This window comes from Setaria italica, chromosome VIII (genome assembly GCF_000263155.2).
Source record: "Setaria italica strain Yugu1 chromosome VIII, Setaria_italica_v2.0, whole genome shotgun sequence".
NCBI lineage: Eukaryota > Viridiplantae > Streptophyta > Magnoliopsida > Poales > Poaceae > Setaria > Setaria italica.
Window position 1 is genome coordinate 7,062,393 of NC_028457.1, and position 13,016 is coordinate 7,075,408.

Sequence of the window (13,016 nt, forward strand, 5' to 3'; positions counted from 1 at the left end):
GAAGCCTCCACCCGGTGCTAAAGGGACTGAGGCCCTTTAGTACCTGGTGAAGTCTCCACCCGGTACTAAAGAGAATACTGGTTGGAGCCTTCAGCCGATACTAATTTAGCTCCTATAAAGCTGGTGTCTTCTTCCTCTTACCCGAGCCACCCACCAAAGCTCGGGTTTCATTCTTCCATGGTGACCTAGGGGAGGTGCTGCCCGATATTTCACCATTTCATGGGGATATCACTTATCCACGTGTTCTAAAGGTTAGCAATTTCATCCTCCCTTCTTTCATGTTTAATATGTTATGTTTTGCGCTTTACAGATAAAGTAATTTGTGATTTTTAGAATAAGCTACAATGGAGAAATTTTTTATTTATACATACATCTGAGCTAAATTTTTTGGGTGTTATGTTTCGTATTAGTTAATGAGGGATATGGGTACCCCATGGGTCCCTATCGACCAGGATACTAGCCAGACCTGACAAGTGGGCTCGCACGACTAGGGCGTGCAGACTGAGGACATGAAGATACTTGGAGAACAAGACAAGGCAACCAGAGAGTTCAAATCTGCCCGGATATCATGGAACGCATATTGTAGTCCAACTTAGATTACCTCCCATGTGACTACCGAGTAGATTAGATTCAAACCGACTTGTAACCCTAGGTCATCAGCCTATATAAGGCAGCCAAGGGCGCCTCCCAAGGGCATCGAACCTTTCAAACACTACAAACCACCAAGCATACAGGATGTAGGGTATTACTCTCTAGAGGCCTGAACCTGTATAAAAGCCTCATGTCCCTTATGTTCTCGCGATTACCTTCGAGTTCTTGGTTTTGCAATCACCCTCACCTACAAATCAACCACATGGGTAACCCCTTGGTGGACTGCCGGACTTATAAATCCGACAGTTGGCACGCCAGGTAGGGGTCATTGTGAGATCCTCCTAGCGACCTCGATGGCATCCCGCTCTGGTGTTGTCTTCCCTGAGCCAAATTCATTTTGGGACCAAGCCAGCGGATTCCAATTCGGCCGCTTCTTTCGTCGACTCGACATCTACCACCAGCTCGACATCCCTCGCCAGCTCGGCGTTCGCTAGATCTGCACCAGCACCACGAGATCTCCACCTGGAGACCTTTGAGCCGCTTGTTCAGCTAGTCGGCGATCTCTCTCTCTCTCTCTCTCTCTCTCTCTCTCTCTCTTTCTCTCTCTCTCTTGCTCTCGCTCCCTCTCAGAGAGGGTCCCGCACATCCTCGCAGCAACTCGCCCACACACGCCCTCCGACCTGATCGTGGGGCTAGATCGCATCAGCAATACAATTGCTAAGTGTATAGATCTATCTGAGGCGGCGCTATGCACAACCAGGTCGGCGTAGGGTCCATCCCGTGTCCCCTTTGGTCTAAGGAACTCGGCTGCCGCATACTCCGCCAAGCTCACCCAGGCTTTCTAGAACCAATCTGGAGACCCACCCGAACCCACCCAGTTTCCGGACTGCTGTGAATTCCAGGTGCCTCATATCATCCTGATGCCAAATCTCTATGGAAGCGATGATGAGAGCAACTCCTCCATGCCAAATTGTGAAGCCTTCCTGGTCTTCGCCGATGAGCCACCTTGGGATGGCCAAACTTCTTCTCAGGAAGGAGGCCGTAATGCCAGGAACCAGAATCGTGCGGCACGGCACCAACAGGAGCAAGGCAATGCCTAACCAGCACCAACCGCCGCGCAATGATGGTGACAACGCCGACTAGGGCGACGCCCGGGATAGGCGCAGGCACCCCATGCGCGCCCGCAACCTACAAGCCGACCTCGAGCAAGCCGGCCACAACATCTTCACCACACCCTAGGCCAACCTGGGAGCTGCCTTCACGGACTTGGAAAACCTCCTAGACTCGGAGCAACTGTAACGGATCCAGGCGCGTCTCTAAGTCGCCAACACCCAGATCGAAGCCGGCCTGCACACTCCCGGTCTATAGCTACTCGGCACTCTCGAAGCCGATCCGGACGTAGCAGATCCGACCACCGATGAGGCGACAGTGCAGGAGGTCGGATGGAGCCAATCTGTGAAGAAGAGGTGGAGCAGAACGCCAACGCACCCGCCAACGAAAATGCCAACAACGACCGTCAACGCGATAACCATGACAACCGCTGCTGTGGCAGAAGAGGCGATGATGAGGACCACAGCTGACTTGGTTGGCAACATGATCTCCATGAAAGAGTGGCGCTACCGCCGTGACATCCGCCCCGAACTCAACAATCACCACCACGTTCGTGAAGAGGCCAAGCTCCGCCGCCGCGCCGAGTATCACCGCGACTACGGTGCTCCCGAACTCAACCACGACGCAGAACGTGAGGACTGTTGCCGCCAGGAAGATGAGATGCGCTGCCATGCCGACTATGACCGCATGTACGGTGCCCCTACAGACGCTTACAACCTGCCAAGGTGCAACAACGACAAACGCCTCAGGGCTCCACCCGTCATGTACAACCTCGACGACGATGGCAACACGGCGATTGGTGGCTTCACTGCCTTCACTCCACGCCTCAGGGCTATTGACTAGCCGACTACATTAAAGCCAATCATCAATGAAAAGTATGATGGTCGCTCCGACCCCACCATTTGTCTCAAGACCTACAGTAGTGTGGTGAAAGCCGCCAACGGCACCTACGACCAGATAGCAGCCAACTTCCTGGTGGTGATGGGTCCTACTCCACTCCTGTGGTTCGAGAACCTGCCTCCAAACAGCATCAACATTTGGGGTCAGCTTGCTAGAGCTTTCACCTAGAATTACCAGGCTACCTATAGCCGACCCGGCAACAGGGAGAAACTTGGCCAAGTCCACCAAAGGATAGGTGAAACTATTCGAGAGTATGCCAACTGCTTCTTCGAGAACCGCAAGAGGCTGGCTGGCATCAAAGACCGTGACATTATCTGGTATTTTTGCTCTGGCCTAATGAACCACCCCATGTTCTGCAAGTTGTATGAGGCTGCCCGTAACATGGTCAGGTAGACGATGGATGTTGTCTACAAACAGGCGATATAGAGGAGGTGGCGAAAGTACAATTCCAGGGCGTCAAGTATGGCTCGAGCAACAACTATGATCAGCTGATCCATGATGAACGCCAAGCATGACCGAAGTCTCGACTTCAAAAAAGGGCCCCGGAGGAGCTGGCGGCAACGCAGGAGGTGGTGGCGACGGACGAGGGCAGTGGCGACGGAGGAGGTGGCGGGGACGGAGGCGGCGACGAGGTGGCGGCAATGAGCTTGAGGGGGCGCGATGAAGGAGGAGGGGGGCTGGGGTGATAGAGGAGGCGGCGGTCCGGGCGGCAGGACGACAGCAGCCGGGGCGATGGGGAACGAGGAAAACGATGGCAGGCGAGGGAGGCGGATGGGCAGCGACAGAGCAGGTGGGAGGGTGCAGATCTTGGCGACGGTGAAAATTTTGCCCAAGTGTAACTGGCGTGGGGGGTAGAAGATGCTACAGTTACCTTTATCCCCCGTCCTTTATCCCGATTCGTAATTGAACCCAAGACTAAAGGTACCTTTTGTCCTGGGTGCCAACAGCAACCGGGACAAAAGGCCCCCTTTTCTCCCAGTTGCAAACTGTAACTGGGATAAAAGGGCACGATAAAAGGGTACGTTCCCGGCAAGAATCGAAACTACCCTTTTATCCCAGTTACAGTTTGCAACCGGGATAAAAGGGGGGCCTTTTGTCCTGGTTGCTGTTGGCACCCGGGACAAAAGGGCCTTTTCCCACACTTTCTTCTCCCGCCTGTTTTTTGGAAATGGATTTTATTTATGTTTTCATTGCATTTCAGGATGCAAAAATAAAAAACTTTACATATTTTGAACATGCAAAAATATATTAAATTAGCAAGTATATTGACAATAAGTGTGAGTGAGTCATTAAGTCTATACCAATTCTTTTAGCTTCTAAAATAATTATTTTACTGCATCGCTATCATCAATAAATTATTCAATTAAATAATTTCATCGCGCGAAAAATTCAATTTATTCATTTTATGTATGTGGTTAACATTGTTCATGTTTATCTAATAAATCTTCACCTCAACTAATTTAAACACACATGAAATCATACATATGTTAAATTAAAAATTGTATCAAATAGTACATAAAGGTGAAGTAAATTTAGCGCATTACAATACAACGTTATAAAATTTCTTTTTCACGAAAGTTCCTTTGATCATGATCGCGGCATAAGTACGGAGCCTCTTTTTTGGATAGCAAGTTGCTTGGGTCAACTTCAACAGCGAATGGAGGCTTGCCATCAAACTGGTCATAATCATCTGATTGGTCTGTTTTATCCACGACTCCCACAATTTTTCTTTTACCTGGAAGAACTATGTGGCGCTTTGGCTCCCATGGATCTTCTAGATTTCTCTTGGGTTTGCTAGACATGTCCTTCACATATGATGTACGAATGGTTCATCACTGTATCCAGTCTTGCTCAGATCCACTATTATCATTTTGTACTGATCTTTGGTTACAGCAGTTAGCTTCACCCAATTGCAAAGAAATAGAGGGATGTAGAGCGGTCCGTATTCGAGTTCTCATATCTCCTTTATGAAACCATACTATGACTCATTGCTATTGTTTCTATCTATGGCATCTATGCAGACACCTCTATTCTGGTTCGTGCTTTTCTGGTCGTGGGCTCTTGTGTAAAATGTATAACCATTTATCTCATAGCCTTGGAATTTCAAGATTGTGCTAATAGGTCCCCTGGCTAACCAAGCAAGCTGTGGGTGAATCTCAGAGTTACCCATAAGTTGTTGGCACAACCAGGAGGAAAAAATTTCTATGTGATGACGTGTAAGCCAAGCATCGGATTTCGTTGGGTTTTTGGAAAATTCCATCTGCTTGTGCTGCTCGATATACAGAGCCACAAAGGATGACTATTGTAGAACAATGTAGTGTGCCTTGTCGAACAAATCAGTATCATTGCTCAAACTTAATTTCCTTCCAAGGGTGCCCATTCCTCGTAGCCTCCCCTCGTGGCGTGAAGTTGGAACCCCAATCGAGTCAATTGAGTCAATAAAATCAACACAAAACTCGATCACCTCCGTTGTCCATATCCCTTGGCGATGCTTCCTTTTGGATGGGCACAATTAAGAACATAGTTTTTTAGGACTAGCATGAACCTCTCGAAAGGCTACATATTGTGCAGGTATACAGGTCCGAGAATACCGATCTTTTTTACTAGGTGAACCAGGAGGTGCGTCATAATATTGAAGAAGGATGGTGGAAATACCAATTCAAAACTGACAAGACATTGCATCACATCGTTCTGTAGCTTTGCTAGCTTGGATGGATCGATTGCCTTCTGCGAAATCGCATTGACAAACGCGTATAGCTTTACAAGCGGCAATCGGACATTCTCTGGTAGAACACCCCTCAGTGCAACCGAAAGCAATTGGGTCATCAACATGTGACAGTTATGGGCCTTGAGATTTGTAAACTTCTTTTGTTTCATATTTATTATTCCCTTTATATTTGAGGAGTACCCAGACGGGACCTTCGTACTATTCAAGAAATCAAACATGCTATTCTTCTCTTCCTTGCTGAGAGTGTAACTGGCAGGAAGTAAGTAGTGTTGTCTGTTATCTCTCTTTTCTGGATGTAGGTATTCTCGCTGCTCCATGGCTTTCAGGTCCTGTCATGCTTCCAATGTATCTTTTGAGGTCCCATAAACAACCATGAATCCTAGCACGTTCACGCAAAGATTCTTCGTTAGGTGCATCACGTCTACTGCGTTGCGGACCTCTAGGATTTCCTAATAAGGTAGCTCCCAAAATATTGACATTTTCTTCCACATGGGTGCACGTCCGTTATCATCGTTCGAAACAGGTTGACTACCATGACCCTTTCCAAAGACTACATTTACGTCCTTTATCATCTCGAAGACACGCTTTCCATTACGATGTGCAGGTTTTTTACGATCGTCTGGCGCCCCTTTGAAATGCATCCCGCTCTTTCTTAGCTAGTGGTTAGCATGGAGAAATCAACGATGACCCATATAGATGACCTTCTTACAATGCTTCAAATACATGCTGTCTGTGTCGTCTAAATAGTGGGTGCACGCATGATATCCCTTGTTTGTCTGTCCCGAAAGTTTACTCAGTGCAGGCCAATCATTGATGATTACAAACAACAATGCTCGTAGATTAAAAATCTCTTGTTTATCCTCATCCCACACACGTACACCTTCTTCCTTCCAGAGCTGTAAAAATTTATCAACCAACGGCCTTATGTACACGTCAATGTCGTTACCGGGTTGTTTTGGGCCTTGGATAAGCATCGGCATCATAATGAACTTCCGCTTCATGCACAGCCAAGGAGGAAGATTGAACATACATAGGGTCATAGGCCAAGTACTATGGCCATTACTCAACTCACCGAATGGATTGAATCCATCAGTACTTAAACCAAACCTTATGTTCCTTGCTTCACTTTCAAAGTCCAGGAATGCTCTATCAATTGATCTCCATTGAGCCCCATCTGCGGGGGTTGCGACTAAGCGGGACGAGGGCACGAGAGGACTCTCCGACCAGCCCCAACGCCGCCGTCTCCGCCGCTGTCCCCATCGCCGCCGCCGGGGGAGGCACCGCCGTCTCCCTCGTCGCCGCTGGAGCAGGCGCCACCGTCTCCGCCACCGCCGCCGTCTCCACCGCCGTCGTTGCCGCCTCCGCGACCGGCGCCCCGGGCACTGACGCCTCCCTCACCGGCTCCTCCTCTGCCTCGTCGTCAAGGTTTATCATGTCGTTGGACGGAGGAACCCCAGGGGTAGCATCTTGTCCCGCGGGGTCGGATCCGGGTCAGAAGATGGGGCAGAGGTCGGCCCCTGCTCCATGCCCGACTGTGGCACCCTTTCTTCAGTCGCCGCCATAGAGGCCGCCTCCACAGGGGGCACCGCGGCCTCGCCGACGACACCACCACTCTCTCCCGGCGGAGTCATGGTTGGCCCCGCGGAGGCGGCCGATGCCCGGAGCACCTTCTTCGGGGCCAGCGGCAGGACGAAGTCTCGCGTAGTAGCACTGCAAGACGACGACAACTTCATCAAAAACAGCTCAATGCTAACAAAGGAATAAGGTACGTGAGAACTTTCCATCTACCTCGCCACGGTACGAGGGCGGTAGGTGCGCTTCACCCCCAAGATCAACGCTGACCCCGGGACATCCGATAGCGGCCGCTTGCCTCTACCCCTCTACTCGTGCGACGCAGGCAGAGGGTCGGGGGTCGGTCCCGTCGACTCCTGAGGTGCGCCCCTCACCGACCCTTGGGGCGCGGCCTCCAAGCCCCTGGGGTCGGGCCCTGGGTGGGCGGTCCTCTCAACCTGTCCCCTGCGGCTGGTTGAGGGGGCTGGCCCCGAATGACAAGCGCACCCAGCACGAAGGTCGGGACATAATCCTCCTCCTCCTCCTCCTTCTCCTCCTCCTTGGTCTTGTCTTCATCATCCTCATCGTCATCATCGTCGTCGACGTCCGTCATGACCGTGCCCCTCCACCGCATTCAGAACTCCTTCGCGGCCTTCTTCCTTCTCGCCATCTCCTTGTCCTTCCTCTTCTTCTGCTTCTCGGCAAGGAGGCAGTTTTGCTGCCACCGCGCCACGTCCTCCAGAACTGGCAGGCGCGAGGCTACGACCTGGTTCAGCTCGCCCTGCAGATTCAAAGACTCCGTGTCAGAACAGCAAACCAGGAAATGCAGGAAAGAAGAACGAGAGTGCAAGTTTCTCACCAGCGGGACATAGCCTTCGTACGGGTGCATCAGAGGGTGATCCGGCATCGGGTTAACAACGTCCCTATCATCCAGCGCCTCCCGGATGCGCTGCTCGATCTCGGCGTCGGCGAGCACACCCGTCGCAAGGACGGTGCCGTCAGTCGCCGCGCCGGGAACCATATCACCGAGCGCGCGGGCCCGAAGCATCAATAGTGCCACCCTCCGAGCGTGGTACGCCCTGATAACTCCGGCCCCGGTCAGGCGCTCCTCCTTCAAGCGATTGATGGCCTGAAGAAGACCGGCGATGTTCCTCTTCTCCTTCTCAACCGGACCATACGTCCAGTTGTCCGGCGCCGCCGTGATGACGCGGCCGGTGAACTCCGGCAAGGGCGACTCGGAGCAGTTCTTCACATAGAACCACTGCTAGTGCCACGCCTTGTGGGACGACACGGTCTTCATCGCCATATACTCCCTGGCACGGTTCTGGCGAAGGTGGATGCCGGCGCACCACATCGGCGCTGGAACCATCCGCACCTGGATCCCCCTCTTATTGATCTTGTGATGCAGGGTGACTGTGAAGAAGTATTTCCAGAGCGAGAAGTTGGGCTCAATCCCCAGGTACCCCTCGCACAGCGCGACGAACGCCGCGATATGCTGGATCCCGTTGGGGTTGAGGTGCTGCAGCTCGAGCCCGTACTAATGCAACAGCCCGCGGAAGAAGTGGCTAGGCGGAGTCGTGAACCCCCTCTCGTGGAAGTGCGCAAACGAGACGACGTATCCGTCATCTGGCTGCGGCGCATCCTCCCTCCCGGGCTACCGCCACTCGTTCTTGGTGGTCCTCTCGCAGAGGAGGCCCTTCTTCATGAGGCCGGTGGCGCGCACGGTGCTGAAGTTCGAGTGCATCCAGGACTCCATCGCTAAGGGAAGGGAAGGCTCAACGGTGGGGGCGGAGAAGTCTACTGCACTGAAGCGAAGGGAGGCAAAAAGTGCACAAGAAAGCAAAAAAGGCTGGAGACGAGTGCGGGGCGGAACCGGCGAGGTGGACTCCCTCGACTTAAAGAGGGCGCGCGGGAAGCGAAAGGGCAATCCGATCGCAGTTATTGCGATGCCAGGTACACACGTCATCTCCGCCTTTTTCGGAAACCGTGCGCGCGATCTCTTCCAACCGCAAGGAACGTCTTCCCTCCTTGTTTTGCGAGCCCGGCGTTTTCTGCCGCTTCACCTCCCAGAGGATGCACGCGCACGACTTCTTCCACGTACGGCCCGGGGCCCACCGACAAGTAGAAAAGGGGATACAGAGCTGAAAATGCTCCTATGGCCCATTACGGTCCAGGGGTTTGAAGGCTGGCCCACCGCAGGGTTCGACACTCGCCCCAGGACACTCCCGAGTGAGGGGTCAGAAGGGACGGGTTCGCTAGCGGCCACCACCTAGGCGAGCGAAAGCCAAGGGCGTCCCGACCTCACGTTCGAGTCCGGACTGGTGTTTAAGTTCATGATTTTTCCTCGAAGAAAGGCAATGAGCCCCCGGATCTAATCGAACGGATCCGGGAACTATATGAACTGGCCATCCGGAATCTGGAGTACGCCACCAGCTTGGCCCAAGCCGGACCCCCCCGAACGGGGACTGGGACTCCACTCGAACTGACCTCCTAGTAGCTCAACGAGCACCATTGTTCGTCCAACGAGGATAACATGGCACGGCTCACCCCCTCCGTCCCAACGAACGGACGCTTGAGGGGTAACGATTAAAAGATGATTCGACCTCTCGATCGGTCCCCCACAACGTGCGGGGGCTCGGGGGCTGGAATCGCAACCAACGACCACGCGTGTGGTCACAATTTGGAGTCTTGGAGCAGGAGTGGTCGTCGAAATGATAGGGAATCTTCCCAACCCGAGCCATCCTTGGAACACCCTGCCTACCCAAACTCCTCGACCAGGCCAAATGAGCGAAGCTTTTCCTCCCTGATCAAATGCAGGTTGCAGGTTAAATGAAGAATCCCTGACGAATGACGAACACAGCCTCTGGAGGAGCATTTTGGCTCCACCAAAGGCTCGGGGGCTACTGTTGGGGGGAAATATTAATAACTTCGTTATATTCCTTAAACAACGATCATAAGAGCCCGGGCCCACCTCCAGCAACAGTGACCTCCGCCGACTTGGCCCGACCCCCAGGTCACAGGGTCGAACGCGCCCGACCCCCCGAGGACGCTCCTCATCCCAATCGAGAGAGTTCCGCCTTGCCCCACCCCCGGGCGAGAGGGGTCGGACACGCCCGACCCCTCACAGCACGTCTCCGCCTCGCCCGACCCCGGACGCAAGGGGTCGGACGCGGCCGACCCCCCGTCGCAAAGCTCCGCCTCGCCCAACCCCAGGCACAAGGGGTCGGACGCATCCGAACCCACAGGACAGAGCTTCGCCTCGCCCTAGGACGTGCGTGAAACCCGCAAACGAGGGCACAGATCTTGTGGGCCTCCACCAATCTCACCATAAATGCCACCGATGGGGCGCGCATGACCGGAACATGGCTCTGGCACATGGAGAGGCGCCCACGTTCGTCGACATGACCCGCCGGAGTTTTCGGGTAGCGCACTGCCGCCACGACTGCACAGCTGCACTATCCTAACCCACCCCTGTGGTATTCGTCATAGGGCACTCTCACCCATGTTGCAGGGTACGCCGCCCGGTTTCCCGCTCGGCCTGGCGGCAGGGGTGTATCAGCCGCGCCCCCCGGTCAGCGCGTGTGGCAACAGTGGTTGCCCGTCATCCGCGACGTGCACGGTTACGGGGGCCAGTCGTCATCATCAACTTGTACAGCTACAGTGGTCGGTCGCCATGCACGTCTCGTATGCTCGGCTACAATGGCCGACCGCTGGGTCATCGATGGGACCCAACGGCAACCCCGGTGGCTCAACCCATCTCCTAGTGCTTTACCTTCTTGCTTACCTTTTTACTTCCCTTTACTCCTGGTTCAATTGTAACTCGCCCTCCTTACGCTATAAAAAGATAACGATTCGCTGCGGCAGGTTGTTACCACCTTTCCGACAGTAGCTCGTCCGTCCTCCCTGGCTAGCTTCCTCCATGGCCGCATGCAGCAACAGTCACTGCCGATGCCGGGGAATGGAGCGCGCCAAGGTGAGAGGACTCGGGCCCTTCCTAATCTTGTTTCGTAATGCCACTGGCCGGCACAATTCATAGGCCCGTACCCCTTCAACTGTTCTTCTTCCCCCAAAGGCCCTGCAGAACGTAGTCAGCTTCGTTACCAACGCAGCAACGCTTCTACTGCTCAACGCCGTGCTAAATCACTCAGCTTCCTCCCGTTCTCACAAGTAATTTCTTAGTTCTGGTTCCTTTCCTGCAGCTATCTGTTCTGCCTCCCTGCTTGGGTTAATTCTTGTGACTGCCTTTGGAGAGCTTGGACTTGCAGCAAGATGGTCTCCAAAAATTTTCGAACTCTTGTTGCCGTAAGACGCACCGGCAATGTTCCTTCCATATGTTCCAGATGGTATAAGTGATGATCTGGTTCTTTTCAGATATGTATTCATCATACTTGACCACCAGACCTTCAGATTGGTGATTGGCCGTATGAGGTTTTGTACTGCTTCGTATGAGGCTATTAGCTAGCGAGGCCGTTCTGGCTTACGGGTCTTTACATGCAACCACTACTTCCATAGCTAGGTGATCATATCAAGCACCAAGGTAACCAAAATGATCTCGATTTTTTTTAAAAAAAATTGTTGAAGAACTAAAACACCTCTCTGCAGCACCAACACGATCCGCCCACGGCCTGAGGCGTGTGCGCGTACATGGACTTAGAATTGCTTTGCGGGCCGGTGCTCGGAAACAGCAGCCTACCTACTAGTCCCAAACTTATGGGCCAGGCTATTACCCTCCCGGGCCGATCGATTGATGGACGGATCCTCCAGCCCGGTATAAAACCGATATGCAAAGACGGACCTGGCCCAGAGTCAGGGCACAGAAGCGCAGGAAGAGCTTAAGACGATCAGCCATGTCGTAGGCTCAGATTGCTCTGGAAGCTTCCCAGCACGCATCTCGTAAGCTCAACACACTTCACTGGCTCCAACTTCAGTTCTGTTCCGAACGCATGAACCAATCAAATTTCACGTTCACGTGTTTTTTTTTTTGGCAAAACCAAGTAGATCAAGCAGCTAGTCCTTGCAAGAATCTGAAATGTGGCTAGGATGTCGATTCCGAACAAGAGAATAACCTTCGTTGATGTGTATATAGGGTGCCATTTTTATTCATGAATCCATATGCAATTATAAAAAACAAAAATGCAAATAAAAGTTACTGCAGAATTTTAGAGTTCCTGCATAAATAAAAATATCTAACTTGGATATATACACACACACTAGGAAAATGCATGTGCGTTGTTAGGGTAAAAGATCAATTGTGTTTTTCAAACTAATGATATTTTTTATTTCCATTATTAATTTTTTATTCCACTTGTTGGATGTCTACACATTTAATAGAAAACCAAAAAAATTTAATTAATTATTTCCTTCAACTCAAATATCCATTAAATTAAAATATTTTTTTATTCAAGCGAGAATTAAATCAACTTCCGATGGCCACCCGGTCCTGTGGTCAGTCTGGTCCCAATTCCAGGGCTGGCCCTGGGGGCAGGGGGGCGGTGCCCTAGGCCCCCAACTCCTAGGGGCCCCACCCCCAGGCGTCAGGCGCGTGCAGCACCTAGGCAGGCCGCAGGCGCGGAAGCTCCCAGAACGCGAATACGCGATGCACAGGTGGTGATAGGTCCAACAATTAAACAATCGGAGGCCCTAATAGGAAGAAATGAAACAAAATACCGGGCCCACCCCTGTCAGGCTAATGATCATCCTATTTCCTAAAGGCAGGCGCACAGGCAACAATTAGATCGCACACGCCATAGGCCCTAGCGCCACCGCCAAAAGCTGCCCTGCTGCCGCCGCTGCCCCGCTGCGCGGCTGCGCCCGGTGATCCCTCCCAGAGTTGTGTCTCGTGCGCGTGTTATTCTACTTACTGTTCGACTTTGGCACCTAGGTGCACTACTCGATTCAATTTCCCAATTCTCCGTACCATTAATTATTAATTTACTATCATAAGTTATTTAATTTCATCTTATTTATAACTATTGTGTATTTATAATAATTTCAGCACTGTACGATATCATATCGTCTTTTGATGGTTCATCTGATGTTGAGGTATATGATCTTATTTGTGAATTAAAGATTATGAAATTCACTTTGCCAGATAGCGTAATGTCTGTTATGGAGATTTTTGAGCATGTTAGAGATG